General features: G+C 42.5%; 1 protein-coding gene and 1 non-coding gene across 5 annotated transcripts in view; one reads left to right on the top strand and one right to left on the bottom strand.

The window, feature by feature from the left end:
• MYO3B (myosin IIIB) overlaps positions 1 to 16,551 on the bottom strand; it is a 519,880-nt gene extending 503,329 nt beyond the window's left edge. For all 4 annotated transcript variants that reach the window (XR_015147500.1, XR_015147505.1, XM_086357182.1 and 1 more), the window contains exon 1: positions 16,415 to 16,551. The gene's annotated coding sequence lies outside the window, so the exon portion shown is untranslated. The remainder of the gene's footprint in view (positions 1 to 16,414) is intronic.
• On the top strand, positions 3,569 to 3,676 carry LOC147378509 (U6 spliceosomal RNA). The gene has a single exon (XR_015153631.1). It is a non-coding gene; the product is annotated as a U6 spliceosomal RNA (small nuclear RNA).
• Positions 16,552 to 18,227: the final 1,676 nt, after the last annotated feature.

Raw genomic sequence — 18,227 nt, 5'->3', positions numbered from 1 at the left:
CTTCCTGTAAATCTCTACCAAATGAATGCTATTCTCTGCTCTGACAAGAAAGGGCAAGGTCCCAAGGCACAACTTTCCCCCTCTAAGTCCAGGTCCTGACTAAGAAGAGGCAGATCTCAATTGACAGTTCCCTCAGGGCCAGATCCCCAGACCCTGCCCAGCTGTCATTGCTGAGGCATCCAGGCACCCAGGACCTAACTGGCCCTGAGACTCCTCAGGCTGCCCAAACGGTGGTGCAGGGTGGGTAGCAGGTCCCACAGACTGACCCAGGCAGATGGTCCAATATGTTGCAGAGACAGGGATGGGGAAGAGGTTCACCGCTGCCTCACCACTCGGACCTGGCCAGTGCGTGGCCCTGAGGAGGCCTCCTGAGCCCTGCGGGGCACAGCCCCCAGCCTGTTCCCTGGGCCGCTCCAGCTCACCTGCTGGCCCAAGGCCCGGTGAGCTGGAGGCCCCAGGGAGAAGGCCAGGATCTGCCTCATAACTCATTCTCCACCGGACGACCACCACTCCCCCAACCATTGACTGCATCCCGCACTAATGTCACTCAGTGACGGCTGGGAGCTTGTGGGAGGGGCCCACTGCACTGCCAGCCAATGGCTGAGTGGGACCTGTTGCTTAATACTAGAGGGCGGAGTAATGGCACACAGCAATAGCTATGTGCTCTGTTACATAACGAACATAATTTTACCTTTAGAGTCACTCATAAAAACATCAATAAATGGTCCAGTCTAAAGTAGATTTAAGATTCTAAGGGTTCTTTAACTTTACACTAAGTGGATCTAGATAGATAGTTTTGAATTATTTGGATTCTTATAGTAGTTTTTCTGGCTCCTCTATTGTTGACACTCATTTCCTGTTATTATCATTTTACCTATCTATAGTAGTTTCTTCCACATTTAACTATCTGTTGCTTTTTATACCTGACAGCTAAGACAACTTATGAGAATTACTTTATAAAGTTCACGTAAATGGATTCAGAATGGGGCCCTGAGAGATTTCACATATGAGTAATCTACACTTGCTCTGACACACTTTTTGGAAAATAGGTACAGTATAAATAAATCAATGGAACATCTTGCGACATCGACTTTGGAACCTCAGATGTTTTATTGGCTTGCTTTGTTCTTCTTACTTTGTGATTCTTGGCCAAGTCCTATATTGGTGAAGGTGACCTGTGGTAGATTTCCACCATGGAGACTAGGCTTCAGGTATGCTTCCTTCTGTCTAGTCTTGGGCATCAGCTTGGTTAGAAATATAACCAGTCACTTGGATAAGCAAATAATTGAAATATCTCCCAGAAAAGCTTGTCAGTTGTTATGATCAGAGACAGAAAGACCAGACACAGTCAAAAGGTTATTTCACAATGATTTCCTCATTCCTTACAAAGAATTATAAAAGCACATGGTCTTGCCCCAGCCTTAGGTTTCAACTGGAAGAAGAACCTTTGTCCTCCTAGGTTTGTCTTCAAGTGAGCCAATTCCCCACTGGGAACATGTAACTGTCACACACCACACTCTCATCCTGCAGAAATGGCTCCCAAGGGGGCTTCTTTCATGGCACCTCTCCCTGCTGCATACCACCCAGCCTCGGAATTTCTCTGTGCCCAGAGAAACCCCTACCCAACCCTTCAGTATCATCCTAGGGAGCATTTTCAATGGGTGAGTGAGTTTCCAATCATTTCATTCCTTAAACAGCAGAAATCTCAACTGTTCCCAGGAGTCTGTGCAATGGCTCAGAGAAGGGCCCTACTGCTTCCATTCCCCCCCCAGATATTCAGTCACAAGATAGCCGTTCATCCCTCAGCACCCTCTCTAGTCTATGGGGGATTCCCCAGGGTGGCTGGGATTCCTGTCCCTGTAACCCGCATCTCAAGTTCCCACTCTCTGCTCCCTAGAGAGATTGGCTCATGAGCTTTTTTCCAGGCTTTTCTCTCCGGGCAGCTTCTGGCTCACTTGACCTATTTTCCAAAAGCTCAAGACAGAGGGCATAGAAAGGCATTGAAACACTCTGGGTGCTGTGCTGTTTCCCAGTTACAAAACCTGCCTGCAAAGCAAATTACCACCTTTTAGCAGCCCCACACCTCACAGACTTAATGGTTGATTCAAATGAATGATCAGCTTGTGTTTCTTTCCTTTCTCTGGAGTAAGAGGAAAAAAATTATTTTCTTTCAGTAGATTCTGTATTTATAAATATCATTAGAGGTTAAACATTTTCTTAATGACAGGAAAAGTCAAGATTTCCTCTATTCACCCAACCAGGACAGAGCTACTTCTCCTTTCATTGTTAAAGAGTTTTCTCCCCTCTCCAACTCCAGCTCAGTGCCCTGGATCTCTAGGTATATGGTAGTTACTCAGGAACTATTCATTAAGAGAATGAATGGATGGATTAATGGACAGATGGAAAAGTGTCTTTGCATCATCATCCACCTGGGTGCCTCCCCAGCTGGAACCTTCACAGTGCTTCCTGGCAGCTCTTCTTCAGGGACCCACTAATCAAACGGGCCTCTCTTAAGCCTATTTGGAGATCACACAATAGAATTTAATAATGAAGACTATTATTTACCTCTTTGTTTTGCAGAGAGCTGAATGAAAACCTGACCTCCCTGGGCCCTGGTAGAATTTCTCCATGAATGGTTAGACGGTTTTGCGTTTCCAGCACGTTGGCATCCACTTGGTCCTGGAATGGCTGTGCATAGCTGGGGGCCAAACAGGAGTTCAAATGACTCCTCCAGGGCTCTTCTTTGTTATGAGGCTGTTGGATTTGTGGTCTTTTTAGAAGCCTTGGCAGCTGCTAGCCGGCTCTAGAAGCCATCTTTCCTCAGATGGTCCAGGATGCCACTCCCAACTGTGAACTCCACAAAGACAGGATCCTGGGCTACTGACCCCAGAGTGTGGGAGGACAGGAGCTCAGTTTTACAAAACCAGGCCAAACTTCACTATTATGGCTCAGTGATTGTAACTTCCCTGATCTCCCAGCCCCTCCAGTCCATTTTTCCTTTTCCTAGTTCTGGAGGCAGTTTTCCCCTCGCCACAGATTCCCTAATTAACAATTCTTTCCTTTTTTTCTCTGCTGCAGTTCTATCCACAGCTTCCTATTCACAGCATTAAAAGCCACAGATCTGATCCCGCTTCTGATACGGTGTGCCTGAGAGGGCTTTGAGCCAAGAGAAGATGGGTTTATGGTCACAAGAGGCAGGAGGAGCATCCCTGGGATGAAAAGGGGTCACGCCTGTAACTCACAGAGAAGTCCCCTCACAATAGCTGCTGTTGGAATATTAATTACATAGTCTTAAAGTGACTCCCCACACATTGCTTATTAGTGGCAAGGGGAAAAAGACCGAGAAAGCAGCCAGGATAAAGAAACTGTACAACACCTTGACCAGGTCCAACTTAATATCATCTGTGTGGGGAAGATCACATCTTCATGCGGCTCCAAATACCTGGAGAGGACTCACATCGCTGGGCAGTAACTGGGCTGAGGTCGCAAAACCTCAGTCTAACCAGCATGAAACACATACAAGCATGCATACAATGAGAAACATGCCCTCGAAACAAAATGGTGTGGGGTGCTCACTTTGGCAGCAAATACACTAAAATTGAAACAATATGAAAAAAGATCAACACTGCCCCTGCACAAAGATGACACACAGATACCTGAAGAAAAAAAAAATGTGCATGTGATGGGAAAGTGGGGATTGACATCATGAAAGCCAAATTAAAGGAGGTAAAAGGCAGGACAAAATCCAAGACCTGACTTTGCACTGGATCCTGTATTGGAAGGGGGGATTCTTGGAAAGACACTGATAAGTCACCTAACAAAATTGATATACGGGAGGGAAATTAGATAAATGTACTTTGCCAAGTATTATTGTTATGTTGTAGAACACTGTCATTCTTAGGAAATTCACACTCAGGCGTAAAGGGCCATGAAGCTGGTAACTTATTTTCAAACTGCTAAGAAAAAAATATATTATTATAATAGATATAGAGATGCATATTATCTGCATGTTATATATAATTTTTTTCTTAACCATTATACATGTATATATGTGTGTGTGCACATACATATGAGCTTCCCTTGTGGCTCAGCTGGTAAAGAATCCACCTACAATGCAGGAGCCCTGGGTTCGATCCCTGGGTTGGGAAGATCCCTTGGAGAAAAGAAAGACTACCCACTCCAGTATTCTCGCCTGGAGAATTCCATAGACTGTATAGTCCATGGAGTCACAGAGTTGGACACGACTGAGTGACTTTCACTTTCTTTCATATACATATATATATGGAATGGGGAGAAACACGCAAATAATAAAGCAAGTGGAGTACAATGATGACAATACAGGTGCTCTTGTATTATTTTTCTATTTTTGCATCCTTTTTTGTAAGTTTGAAATTATTCCCAAATAAAAAGCTCAAAAATACAGCTGCTGTACTTCTGATTCTTAATATTCTTAGGGTCTGAACCCTCTGAATGAGAAAAAATAGGACATGAGGTAACTCTGTGTGAAGCCATTTAGGCTTATAGATAGAGGCTCCTGAGCTGGGAAGCATTTGAATTTACCTATAATTCTGAAGCAAGTGTTTGATGATGGCTACCACTTTGAAGGACAGGGGGCCACCATGAGGAAAAGCATCAAAATCAACACAGGAAGACACAACCTTATCCCAGTCCAGTTCAGAAAATAAACAATGTCCTGCAGTCATGATCAGCGAAAACACAGATTAATTTTAAATTCCGTTTGGGGAGCCAAAAAGTAGAGATGAGCATAGCACAGAGACTGAGTGTGGCTTGGGCACCTAGGGGACTACCAGCTGTGATTCCCGAGGCACGTTCCTCTGCCCCTCGCCCCCCACCCCCACCACTCAGGCTCAGTTTTCTTCTCTGTAGAGCAAGAGTCCTCAAAGGCTTGTTACATGGTACAAGCGAGGCTGCTACTGCTGCTGCTGTTGCTAAGTCGCTTCAGTCGTGTCCGACTGTGCGACCCCATAGACGGCAGCCCACCAGGCTCCCCGTCTCTGGCAGTACAGGCCAAATGCTAGGCATGTGGAAGCTCAAGTGCAGTCAGAGAGCAGCAACCACGAGGTAGTAGTGTTATAAGGACGGTTTTCTCCCCTGACTCTGTAACGCTGCCAGCTGCAGTTATTAATACAAAGGCTCCACTGAGTCAGAGCACAGGGCCGGGGTGGGCGGTTGGGGGCAGGGTGTTGCTGTGGTCCTAGAGACATGGGTTCTGCAGGGTGGGAAGGGTCCCTCAGCGGGAGAAAGCTCATCAAGAGAGCTCCTAAACCCATGGCATTTGCTCCGAGGGGCTTCCAGGACTAAAGCCACAGTCTGCTCAGGGCTTTGTCCATTGTTTGATGAGGACATGACCCACATGTGCTTTATTTGATCAAAGTGCTGTGCAGGGTAGACGATTTTACCATCAAAACCTAATCTCTACTCAGAGAAATAACCAATTCCTCCATTTAGGTCAAACTTTTTGGCCTCCAAAAATCCTTCAAAAAGTAAAACATGCCTTTAAGGAATTGACTTCCCTCTAAGAAATCTGGAAGGTATGAAGAAAGCAGAGTCGGGGTGGGAGAGAGGGCAACACCTCTGTCCTTGCATCCTGGTCATCACCCAGCCTGGCTCTGTCACCCACCTTTCTGGAGGTGCCTGATAGCCTCTATGTTACCATTTCAGAGACATTCACCTGAGCCACATGTGGATTCTGATTTGGGACCTAAATTCTTGGTGCCCGGCCATCGTTTGCCTGTTGGGAGTTGGTTCTTTAACTTGATAAAGCAAAGTCCACTCACACAGCACCTCCAACTCTTTCATGCCCCAGCTATCTACTGACTTTGTACTGTGTGCCAGGCCCTGGATTCAACACTACAGTGTGGATGTGAATGAGCCACCATCCCTGCCCAGCAGAGCTTGGCATCCAGCCAGTCAGGTGAACATAATGACCGAGGCAGGGGAGCACCATGGTTTCAACACCACTTTTTCTCAACCCCACTCCAGTGCAGAATCCGTGAGTAGTAGATTGAAGACACAGCATCCAGGCCCCAAACTCCAGACCTACCAAATCAGTCTCCAGGATAAGGCCTTGAAATCAGCACTTTAATAATGGAATATTAGACACTCCAATTCTGAGGGGTTGATGAAAGGCACAGGCCCATTGGGGATCTATCTGTGCAGGGTTCCAAAAAGGAGCCCACAGGACTGAAGGAGGATCAATAAACTAGCACAGTCTCTGAAAGTTCTTTAAGAAACAGGCAGCCTGGAGATCTGGGAACATAAGAGAGGGCGAGGGGGATTCACCCCACCCCAGCACTGTGACTGCTAGGAGACCCCTGGGTAGAAGTGACAGAGGCCATCACACACAGGAATGGAGGGGTGGGAGCAGAAGTCTGGGCGATCTGGGGCCAATGGCACCGCCCTCCAGCATCAGGAGAGGAAGAAGCAGCCTAGGTCAGTGCTTTGTGTGCGGCATGACAGTACTGCGAGCTGGAGCCCTCTGAACACATCTGAAGGAAACCGCAAGGAGTGGGAATCAGGTGAGCTGTCTGCACCGAAGCTGTCAATGTCTCTGCGAGTTGTCTACTCTTACAGAGAGGAACCTTTCTGGCATTTCTGAAGTGTTAGGCACCAAGGCTGCTGCAGACTTCCTGACCTAGAGTTTGATTGTAGCCTCTTCCCCCAAGGACTCTGTTACAGGGTCACATGCTGTGTGCTTCTATATATGGGTCTCAGAAGCACCACTAGTGAGACAAGTCCAAATGCCTAGGTGAGTACATATTTAGACTCAAGCCAAGCCATCTACACCAGCTTCAACATTGGCCTTATAGTGTACACTTGATTAATGGATTCTATCCCTAAGATATCACATGGTTACAACTACATCATCCTGGCTCTTCACAGTCAACCTCCAACAATCCCAATTCAATGCTGCTTTTCTTTTTTTTCTAACCTCTGGACTGGCTTATGAAAACTGCTGCTGCTGCTGCTGCTAAGTTGCGTCAGTTGTGTCCGACTCTGTGCAACCCCATAGACGGCAGCCCATCAGGCTCCTCTGTCCCTGGGATTCTCCAGGCAAGAACACTGGAGTGGGTTGCATTTCCTTCTCCAATGCATGAAAGAGAAGTGAAAGTGAAGTCGCTCAGTTGTGTCCGACTCTTCACGGCCCCATGGACTGCGGCCTACCAGGCTCCTCCATCCATGGAATTTTCCAAGCAAGAGTACTGGAGTGGGGTGCCATTGCCTTCTCTGCTTATGGAAACTACATTCATTTAATCCATGGGATCCCAGCTCTGCCACCAACTCACTGTGTGACTTTGGGAAAGTTACTTACCTTCTTTGAGTTCCAGCTGCTTCTTCTATTAAACTTGGATAACAATATGTGTATCATAATGTTGCTTAATCACTTTCATTCCCTTTCCACTTCTCCAGAGTTGTGTGTCATCAGTAATAGACCCATGATTTGCCATTTGAAAAGACACATTTATAATCAGTCATTTTGTTCATATTTTCATATATTGATCTCAGTTTGAACATTTAGTTAATAGAAAAGACACAGCAGGAAATCCTCCAGAGATAAATGGGTGGTAGGTTTTAAAGTGACTCTAGGCCTTCTGGAATGGATGGCAGACAATTAGCCTGCCTCTTACCTGAGAAATCAAAATAATTACTGGTGAGGCTTGCTTAATGGGGTCTTTTGTGAACTCCCTCCCTAAATGAGAAATCTTTAACTTTTCACAAAAACTCAATCTCATTTGTGCTGCTGATTCCTAATATTTCTAAATAAATACTTGGCCTCTGGGCTTTTGTAATCAAATAACCCAAATCAAACCAAGCTGCTCTGCCAGGGGAATAATTAATTTTGTGTGAATCTACTGGAAGAAATGTCTACTATCAGTTTGTAATCACCACAGGCACTCTGAGGCAAGTTTTGTGGACCTGGGCTAAGAAGTGAGTTTATTCCATTTGGGATGAAATGGCTTGTTGAGATGTTCAAACAGTGAACACTGACATGTTTCAGAACCCACAGTGTGCAAGAAGCTGGCTGTCCCCCTGACCCCAAGTCGATCATCACACATAGACAGGTTCGGGGCTCTGTGTCTAAGGCAGAGGAGACAAAGTCTATGAAAGCCAGTTACCTGCCCTGCATCAACCTAGAAAGTGAGAGTGAAGTCCCTCATTCGTGTCCTACTCTGCGACCCCATGGACTATAGCCCACCAGGCTCCTCCATCCATGGAATTTTCTAGGCAAGAGTAGTGGAGTGGGTTGCCATTTCCTTCTCCAGGTTCATCAACCTAGAAAGGAGGCCAAAGAGCCTCAGAAGGTAGAGGAGTTGGAAGTGTGGGGCACTTTTGCAATAACAGGGTCATCAACCAGCTGGAGGTGATCTGAAGACAAAAGAACTTGACATAGAGATACATAGAAACGCTGAGGGGGAAATGCAAGTCAGAGCTTGGCAGAAGTCTGGAGAGGACCCCAAAAGTGCCCCAGAGCTGAGATGTGACCTACACAAAGACTGGAGGGCCCCACTCCAGGAGAATCTCCAGTGACCTTGGCAGGGATAGCAGAGTCTGCTATCCTCTGGGTCCACCCTTCATAGTTCTTCCCTGTCAAGGATTCTTACCCAACAACTCTTGAAATACAAGGTCAGAGTGGAACTTGGGAATTCTGGGCAGCTTCAGATTCCGTTTATAATATTAAATTACTTAGCTGACCCCAAGCTCTTGCTCTATTTTTACCAGCTTCATTGGTTCTTTTCAGAAACTTCAAGTAGGATGGTTGTCCGCCTATAGCTGCTTGGGATATTCTGGATCCTCAATCTATCCCCCGGGATGGAAAACATCCTTCTTTTTGGTTTAATAAAGGTGTCATCCCATTTTTTTCAAAAAAAGAAAAAAAATGGTAGATTTCAGGAAGATAAAACCAAGAGGGACAGAATGGTTTCAAGACATAGGTTTTCACTGTAATGTAAGTGTTTGGCAAGAGGGTGCAGTAAATCCCAGTTTCTTTCCCTCTCCTCTACTCCTTCGCTTGGTCTAGAATAACCTGACCAAAACCATCTTTCAATTCTTTAGCATCTCCATTCTCCAGTTTCACTCTTAGCACATATATCTCCCCTCCAGGAAATAAGCTTGGACAAGGACCCCAGTCACCAGTGTAAGATTATATAAGTCATTAAAGGTCTGCCTCTAGACAGAGCAAGGAAGACTCTCATTCCCCAGTGACCATGGTTCTCCAGCTATGGTATGCATATGGACCACTTGGGGAACTCGTTAAAAATGCATCTTCCAAGGCCTTTCTTTCAGGTTAGGTAGGTCTTGGGTGGGTCTCAAGAATATGTATTTTTTAAATTCTAGTATTAAATCACTCTGGATAATTCTGATTCAGGTATAAAGAAGACATGTTTGAAAGCCTGTTTTAAGGCTGCTGCTGCTGCTAAGTCACTTCAGTCGTGTCCGACTCTATGCGATCCCATAGATGGCAGCCCACCAGGCTTCCCCATCCCTGGGATTCTCCAGGCAAGAACACTGGAGTGGGTTGCCATTTCCTTCTCCAATGCATGAAAGTGAAAAGTGAAAGGGAAGTCACTCAGTCGCGTCCGACTCTTCGTGACCCCAGGGACTGCAGCCCACCAGGTTCCTCTGTCCATGGGATTTTCCAGGCAAGAGTACTGGAGTGGGTTGCCATTGCCTTCTCCACTTGTAAGACCACTTCAGCATAATGTCAGTGAACTTAGAGAAGAGGTACCAACTACTAAGAGGAGTAAAGGATCATTTCCCTCCACTTCTTTGGGCCAAAAAGCAGTGATTCCCAGGATCTAGACCCTCAAGAGCCCACCTGGTCCAATCCTCCCTCTCCAAGACGGCCCTCTGTGACCTCTGTTACCCACAACAGCTGTTGTCTCCCTTTAAGGATCACAAAAGAGCAAGATTCCACGGCCTCCCAGGCAGACATTCCAGTGTTTAATCGCCCTTCAGTTCAATTCTTTACATTTAATCAATTCTGTCATTGAAGCAAGACTCATCAACTCTTGCTCTATTCTCTGTGGAGAACAAGTTAGTGTACAACTTCCAACCCTTCATTGAATCACAGAGTTTTGAAGCTCAAGAAACTGCAGATATTATCTGGCACCACCCTTTTATGCTACCTATGAGAATGCTTGTTCAAAAACATGAATACATTCAATGGGTTTTAGTTTCCAGTCCCTCAAACATTGAAAGGAAGTAGATAGCTTTACTAGTCCCCAGTACTCTGCATTTTCTATCCTATTGAATTGCCTTAATTTGGGGATAGAAGCATCCTTTTTGCCTTTTCTGTTTCTGACACACAAATTCCTTCATTATTTTAAAAAAAATGTATTTTCCATTCTTCTGATCATTTTAGCCATTTGTCATCAGATTTTTCTTTGTTGCAAGTAGGGTTACCTGATATAGCAAATAAAACAGGATAACTAGTTAAATTTGAATTTCAGATAAATAACTAATTATTGTTGTTCAGTCACTCAGTCATGTCTGATTCTGCGACCCCATGGACAGCAGCACACCAGACTTCCCTGTCCTTCACCATGTCCCGGAGTTTGCTCAAACTCATGTCCATCGAGTCAGTGATGCCATCCAACCATCTTGTCCTCTGTTGTCCCCTTCTCCTCCTGCCTTCAATCTTTCCCAGCTCTAAAATCACTTGAGCTCTAAACAGCTAATAATTTTTTAGTAAACATACTCCATGCACTACTTGAGATATGTTTACACTAAAAAGGTTGTTTATCTAATATTCAGTTTTTACAGAGATTCCAGTATCTGGCAACTCTCATTCAAACATCCTAGACATATATGAATTAAAACCAGACACAGAACTCTTCCTATCTTTAGCAATTCACCATAGTCACTAAGGACACTCCCACCTCCTGGTGTTTCCGTTTGAAGTTCCCCCTGCTAGAGTGGCCCTGATGGTTGTATCCAAATTCTGTGACCCCATGGACTGTGGAGCCTGCCAGACTCCTCTGTCCATGGGATTCTCCAGGCAAGAATACTGGAGTGGGTTGCCATTTCCTTCTCCAGTCTGCTAGAGTGTTCTTTTCCAACTATCTGTGTGGTTTGATCCCCCACTTCAGAACACTGTTCAAATGTCTACTTATCAAAGAAGTGTGTTATCTGGCCATCTTATAGAAACCTCAGCGTCACTTTTCAACCTTCTGATTCACTTTTATCCCCCGACAAAGTATATGTTTATACTTTGTTATCTACTTATATAGTTTTCATCTCCTCCCTTAAAGTAGAATATGAACTCCATGACAGCAGGCACTTGGTTTTATTCACTGTTATTCCCTTAACAGGTTTCCCTGGTGGCCCAGACAGTAAAGAACCTGCTTGCAATGCACGAGACCTGGGTTTGATCCTTGGGTCAGGAGGACCCCTGGAGAAGGGAAGGGCTACCCACTCCAGGATTCTTGGCTAGAGAACTCGATGAGGAGAGGAGCCCGTCACTCTACAGTGCATGGGGTCATAGAGAGTCAGACATGGTTGAGTGACTAACACACACACGCGCGCACACACACACACACACACACACACACACACATACTCTTAACAGGTAGAACAGTGCCTCACACACAAAAGGTCTATGTATTAGCTATTTAACGCTGCATTTAAAAGTGCCCCAAAGTTTACTGGCTTAAACAATAATCATTTATTATCTCTTACTGTTCCTGAGGTCAGGAACTTGGGAGTTGCTTGGCTAAGTGGTCCTGGCCAAGAGTCTCTCATGAAGTTATGATCAGATGTTGGCTAAAGCTAAAGATAACTGAAGACTTGTTTGGGGCTAGTGAATCCACTGCCAATGTGCTTCATTCATGTAACTGGAAGATCATGCTGGCTCTTGGCAGGAGGGTTCAATTCCTATCCATGCCAGCCTCTTCACAGGGTTACTATGGTGCCTGTGTGAGGAGGTTGTCACACACTTCCTTCATATTCTATTAGTCAACATAGGAAGAGACCTATATTTGTTTTCTATTGCTGCATAACAGATCACCACAAAAGTAGCAGCTTCAAATCACACAAATCTGTTATCTCACAGTTTTATAAGTCTTAGAGTCTCACAAGATTGAAAACAGAAACATATATGCACAAAGAGAAAACAAATGCTAAAATTACAGACATAAATCTAAATATAATAATTAAATGTAAATGGTCTGAATATGCCAGTTAAAAAATATGTTATCCAAATGAATTTTTTAAATGCCCCAACTATATACTGTACCCAAGAAAGTAACTTCAAAGTAAAAGGATGAAACAAGATCTACCATGCACACATTTTCAAAAAAGAAAAAAAAAAACTGAGTGGGTTATATTAATTGTAGACAAGGTAAACTTCAGAACAAATAAAATGACCAGGCACAAAGAGGTACATTGTGTAGTGATACAATGATCATTCACCAAGAAGACAATTCTAAGCGTGTTTGCACCAGGCAATAGAGCTTCAAACATGAAGCAAAACCTAAAGAACTGAAAAAAGAAATGTATAAATCCACAATTGTAGCTGGAGACTTGACCATCCTCAGTTATTGACTGAAGTAGTACACAGAAAATCAACAAGATCATGGAATCGCTGGTTTGACCAATCACCAGTGGTGACTGAACAGCACCACTGGCCACTGACATCTAACTGACGTTCACAGAATTCTCCCACAACAACAGCAGAATGTGTGGTTTTTTCAAGTACATACAGATCATTTACCTGATAGACTATATACTGGGTCATAAAGGAAACCTTAACAAATTTAAAAGAATTGATACAATATATGCTGTTTGACAATAATGTCACTAAACTAGAAGTTAATAACAGAAAGAAAAACCAGGAAAATCTCCAAACATTAAGTATTTACATTAGAGAAAAAGTCAAGTCAATAATCTAAATAAAGCTTCCACTTTAATAAACTAGAAAAAGAGGAGGAAAATAAACCAAAAGAAACAGAAGGAAGAAAATAATAAAAAATAGAAATTAATAAAATGGAAAGCAGGAAAAGAATAGGGGGAAAAAATCACAAAACCAAAATCTAGTTCTTTGAAAATAACAATAAAATTTCTGCACATCTTGAAAGACTGAAAAAAAGATAAAAGACACAGATTCCCAATATCAGGAACGAAGGTATATCACTATAGAGTCAATAATGCATGGATAGGATAATGAGTGAATACTATGAAAATCTCAGTGCTCAAAAATTTTAAAAATTAGATAAAATGAACCAATTAAAAAAAACTATCAAAACTCATCCCAAATGAAATAAATAACCTATATAATCTTAAAACAAATAAATTCAATCCATGGTTTAAATGTTCTGAAAAAGAAATTCCCAGGCCCAGACTGTTTCGCTGGTAAATTCCAGCAAATACTTAAAGAATATACACAAACGCTACACAATGTTGTTCCAGAAAACAGAAGAGGAAGGAATACTTTCCAACTTACTTTATGACACGAGAGCTACCTGATACCAAAACCCAACAACAGTACAAGAAGAGTGGAGACTAACACATCTCATAAACATACATGCAAAATCTTCAGTGAACTATTAGATAATCAAATTCAGCAATATAAAAAAATAATAATGTTAATACACCATCACCAAATGGGGTTTATCCTAGAAATACAAGACTGGCATTAATAATCAAAAATCAATCACTGCAATCCACTCCATCAACATTCATAAAGCAGTATCATTTGAGGCAGAAAAGGAATGTAACAAAATTTTACATCTATTCACTATTAAAACTTTTAGCAGACTAGAAAGAGAAAGGAACTTCTAAAGGATCTCTACAAAAAAAGACATCTGCCTAACATCATACCTAGTGGTGAAGGCTGAATTCTCTCCCCTTAGATCAAGAACAAGGGAAGGTTAAGGATGTCTGCTCTTATCATTCCTTTTTTTTTAAATATAAATGTATTTATTTTAATTGTAGGCTAATTACTTTACAATATTGTATTGGTTTTGCCATACATTGATATGATAATCAGCCATGGGTGTACATGTGTTCCCCATCCTGAACACCCACCCCCCCACCTCCCTTCCCATCCCATCCCTCTGGGTCATCCCAGTGCACCAGCCCCGAGCACCCTGTATCATGCATCGAACCTAGACTGGTGATTTGTTTCACATATGATAATATACATGTGTCAATGCCATTCTCCCTCTCCCACAGAGTCCAAAAGACTGTTCTATACATCTGTGTCTCTTTTGCTGTCTCGCATACAGGGTTATCGTTACCATCTTTCTAAATTCCATATATATGCATTAGTATACTGTATTGGTGTTTTTCTTTCTGGCTTACTTCACTCTGTATAATAGGCTCCAGTTTCACCCACCTCATTATAACTGATTCAAATGTATTCTTTTTAATGACTAATACTCCATTGTGTATATGTACCACAGCTTTCTTATCCATTCGTCTGCTGATGGATATCTAGGTTGCTTCCACGTCCTGGCTATTATAAACAGTGCTGCAATGAACATTGGGATACACGTGTCTCTTTCAATTCTGGTTTTCTCGGTGTGTATTCCCAGCAGTGGGATTCCTGGGTCATATGGCAGTTCTATTTCCAGTTTTTTAAGGAATCTCCACACTGTTCTCTATAGTGGCTGTACTAGTTTGCATTCCCACCAACAGTGTAAGAGGGTTCCCTTTTCTCCACACCCTCTCCAGCATTTATTATTTGTAGACTTTTGGATCGCAGCCATTCTGACTGGCGTGAAATGGTACCTCATAGTGGTTTTGATTTGCATTTCTCTGATAATGAGTGATGTTGAGCATCTTTTCATGTGTTTGTTAGCCATCTGTATGTCTTCTTTGGAGAAATGTCTATTTAGTTCTTTGGCCCATTTTTTGATTGGGTCATTTATTTTTCTGGAATTGAGCTGCAGGAGTTGCTTGTATATTTTTGAGATTAGTTGTTTGTCAGTTGCTTCATTTGCTATTATTTTCTCCCATTCTGAAGGCTGTCTTTTCACCTTGCTTATAGTTTCCTTTGTTATGAAGAAGCTTTTAATTTTAATTAGGTCCCATTTGTTTATTTTTGCTTTTATTTCCAATAACATCAATTTTTAATAGTAATAATAAACATAAAGAGAAAATACAGAGGACTAGCAGTTGTTGAGACATTTGTAAAACTGCATTTTGAAACTACAGTTTGCATCTGGCATTAACTAGGAATGATCTGAGAAATATGTTGACTTAATTTAACCTTACCTAATTTACAAAGATCACTATATCGCCATAAAATCTTTTTGCTTCATGAAATTTTCCTCACTCTCACCCATATTTCCCTCACCTTATTACCCATCAATGACATCACCTATCACTAATCATTTCACAATGTATACCTATATCAAAACATCACATTGTACACCATAAATATATACATAATTTTTATTATATGTCAATCATGCCTGAATAAAGCTGGAAAAGTTGTATATTTTGAAGTGTATATATTTTTAAATTATACAAATTATTGTATCATAAATTTATTTTTTTACCCAACACCATGGTTTTGAACAAGCCTCTCCCTAACGGTGTACACTTATAATTATTTCTGGCTGCTACAGAGCTTTCTCACTTTGTATCTACTACTTCTGTGATGGATTACAACAACAAAATCCACACTGAAAACCTTATACCTATGTCCTATGCAAAATGATTCTCCGTAATAAACATCCAGGGTTGGTATAGTTGGGTTATAAATTATGCATACTGCTCTTTGCTAGGCTTCCCTGATGGCTCTATGGTAAAGAATCCGCCTGCAAATGCAGGAGATGCAGCTTCCATTCCTGGTTTGGGAAGATCCCCTGGAGAAGGAAAAGGCAACCCGGTCCACTGTCCTTGCCTGGGAACTCCCATGGACAGAGGAGCCTGATGGGCTACAGTCCATCTAGTCGCAAAAGCAAAGGATACGACTTATTGACTAAATAACAAGGTACTGCCAGAACATCAGTCTAGAAAAAATATCTCATCATGCTGTTAGTTTGTAGTTACTTGATTGTCAGTGAGGTTATTTCTTTCATAGAGATGTTACTCATCTAGGTCAACTGGTTTTGTGAATTGTCTATTCATATCTTTTTTCCATTTTTCTATTAGGCTTTTAAGTACCTTCAACTGATTTAAATAAGTCCTCCACAAAGCACAAAGTAAATGGTTGATAATTTTGACATTAAAAATTAAGTATTTCTCTTCCATAAATAACACTATGGGCAGAATTCAAAGGAAACGAACAGATAACCAAATATAGGAAAATATTTGAGCATCTAAAACATGAAGAGTGTCTCCATTCTAACTTATTTAATCCTCCCTTTGAGCCCAGAAGTCCATGCCCTTAAAACACTCATTTTATAGACTACAAAACTGAGACCAGAGACTCTGTATAACTCACCCATGATGAAATAGCTAATTAGAAGATTCTTCCATTCAAAAAATCTATCCTCTGGGACTTCTGGTTTCCGTTTCCACAATTAAGGAGTTTGAAGCAGTCACTCAGTCCTAAGAAGTAAAAAGCTAACAGACTGAAAAATCAACTCTCTTGGATCCATAAGAGAGGGGAGGACATAAGGCAAACTGCTGTCTCCAAGACTGAAGAGAGAAGCAAAGATGGAGAGCTGCAGTTTACTGAAACTGAGACTCACCATCGGAAACACCTGCAGGCGCCAGAGCCGGAGCAGGAAAACCTGAATGCAATCGACAAGTGCTGGAGGCTCAGCGTGCAAGACAACGCTGAGAGTTAAAACTCCAATGCGACCTTGTTATGGGTGGCCCACAATACTGTGAGACTTACCTCCAGAAGTTTGACCTGGTTCCCACCGGAACTACAGGAGAAAAATCCCTCATACGATTGGCAGGGGGAGGAAGAGGAACTATTTTGAAATGCGCCAGAGTACTGTACCCTCTTTAACAAGTCCTTTGTGTGCTGCTTAGGTGTTCAGTCCTCTCCGAATCTTTGTGACTCTTTGGGTTGTAGCCCGCTAGGGTCCTCAGCCCATGGGATTCTCCAGGCAAGAATACTGGAGTAGGTTGTCATTTCCTCCACCAAGGGATCTTCCTCACTCAGGGATCGAACCCGCGTCTCCTGTGTCTCCTGCATTGCAGGCGGTTCTTTACCTGCCGAGCCATTGGGAAAGCCCCAGCAAGTGAGACTAGTTACCAGAGCCTCATCTGCTGGGGTATTTTCAGAGTCTAAGACCAGGGGAAGGGAAATACCCAACTCCAGCCAGCTCTATGCCATCATGTCCTACCTGACGGGGGAGGGGGAGACCGAAACCCAATCACAGGAGTAGAGTGCTTCTCCTCCCCCAGTATCTCACCGCCGCATTACTTACACCTGTTTACATTACTTCTTTTAAACAAATACATTAAGTCTGGCTATCAAGAAAAAAATAAGATATACCAAAAGATGAAAACATACACACAACATGAAAGCACCAAAAAGAAATGCTAGGGATTAAAAAAAATCCAACAGCAATGAAGTAGGCCTTTGATAGGCATTTAGTAGACTGGATACAGTTGGGGAAAGAAACTCTGAGCTAGAGGATATAGCAATAGCTCAAAAGCCAGAAAGCAAAGAGAATAAAGACTGAGGGAAAAGACAGGACCATCCAAGGACTGTGGGACAGTTTACAAAAGGTGAAACACACAAATGGGGTACAAGAGGGAGAAGGAGAGAAAGGAAGGGAGGAAATATCTCAAACAGTAATGACTGAGGATTTCTTCAAATTAGCATCAGACTCCAAACCACAAATCCAATAAGCTTAAGAACACCAACCACGATAAATGCCAAATGCAAACAAACAAAACAAAGAAACTATACCGCATGTCATCTTCAGAAATTACAGAAAATTAAACATAAAGGAAAAATCCTGAAAGAAGCCAGAAGGGAAAAAACCCTTACCTATAGAGGAGCAAAGGTAAGAATTAACCTCTGACTCCTCCTCAGAAACTATTCAAGCAAGAAGAGAATGGAGTGAAATGTTTAGTGTTGAAAGGAAGACACAAAAACAAACCATCAGCCTAGAACTCTGTATCTTGTCAAATTATTTTTCAACAGTGAAGGAGAAATACTTTCTCAAACAAACAAAAAGAAATTTGTTGTCTAGTAAACCTGCCTTGCCAGAAATGTTAAAAGTTCTTTAGAAAAATAACACAGGTCAGAAACTTAGACCTACATAAAGAAAGGATGAATTTCAAAGAAGGGA

This window comes from Bos grunniens, chromosome 2, assembly GCF_055505025.1.
Source record: "Bos grunniens cultivar Pamir isolate PY7600 chromosome 2, Bosgru_T2T1.0, whole genome shotgun sequence".
Classification (NCBI taxonomy): domain Eukaryota; kingdom Metazoa; phylum Chordata; class Mammalia; order Artiodactyla; family Bovidae; genus Bos; species Bos grunniens.
Note: the sequence above shows the minus strand (reverse complement) of the source record. Positions and strands in the feature narration are given on the sequence as shown.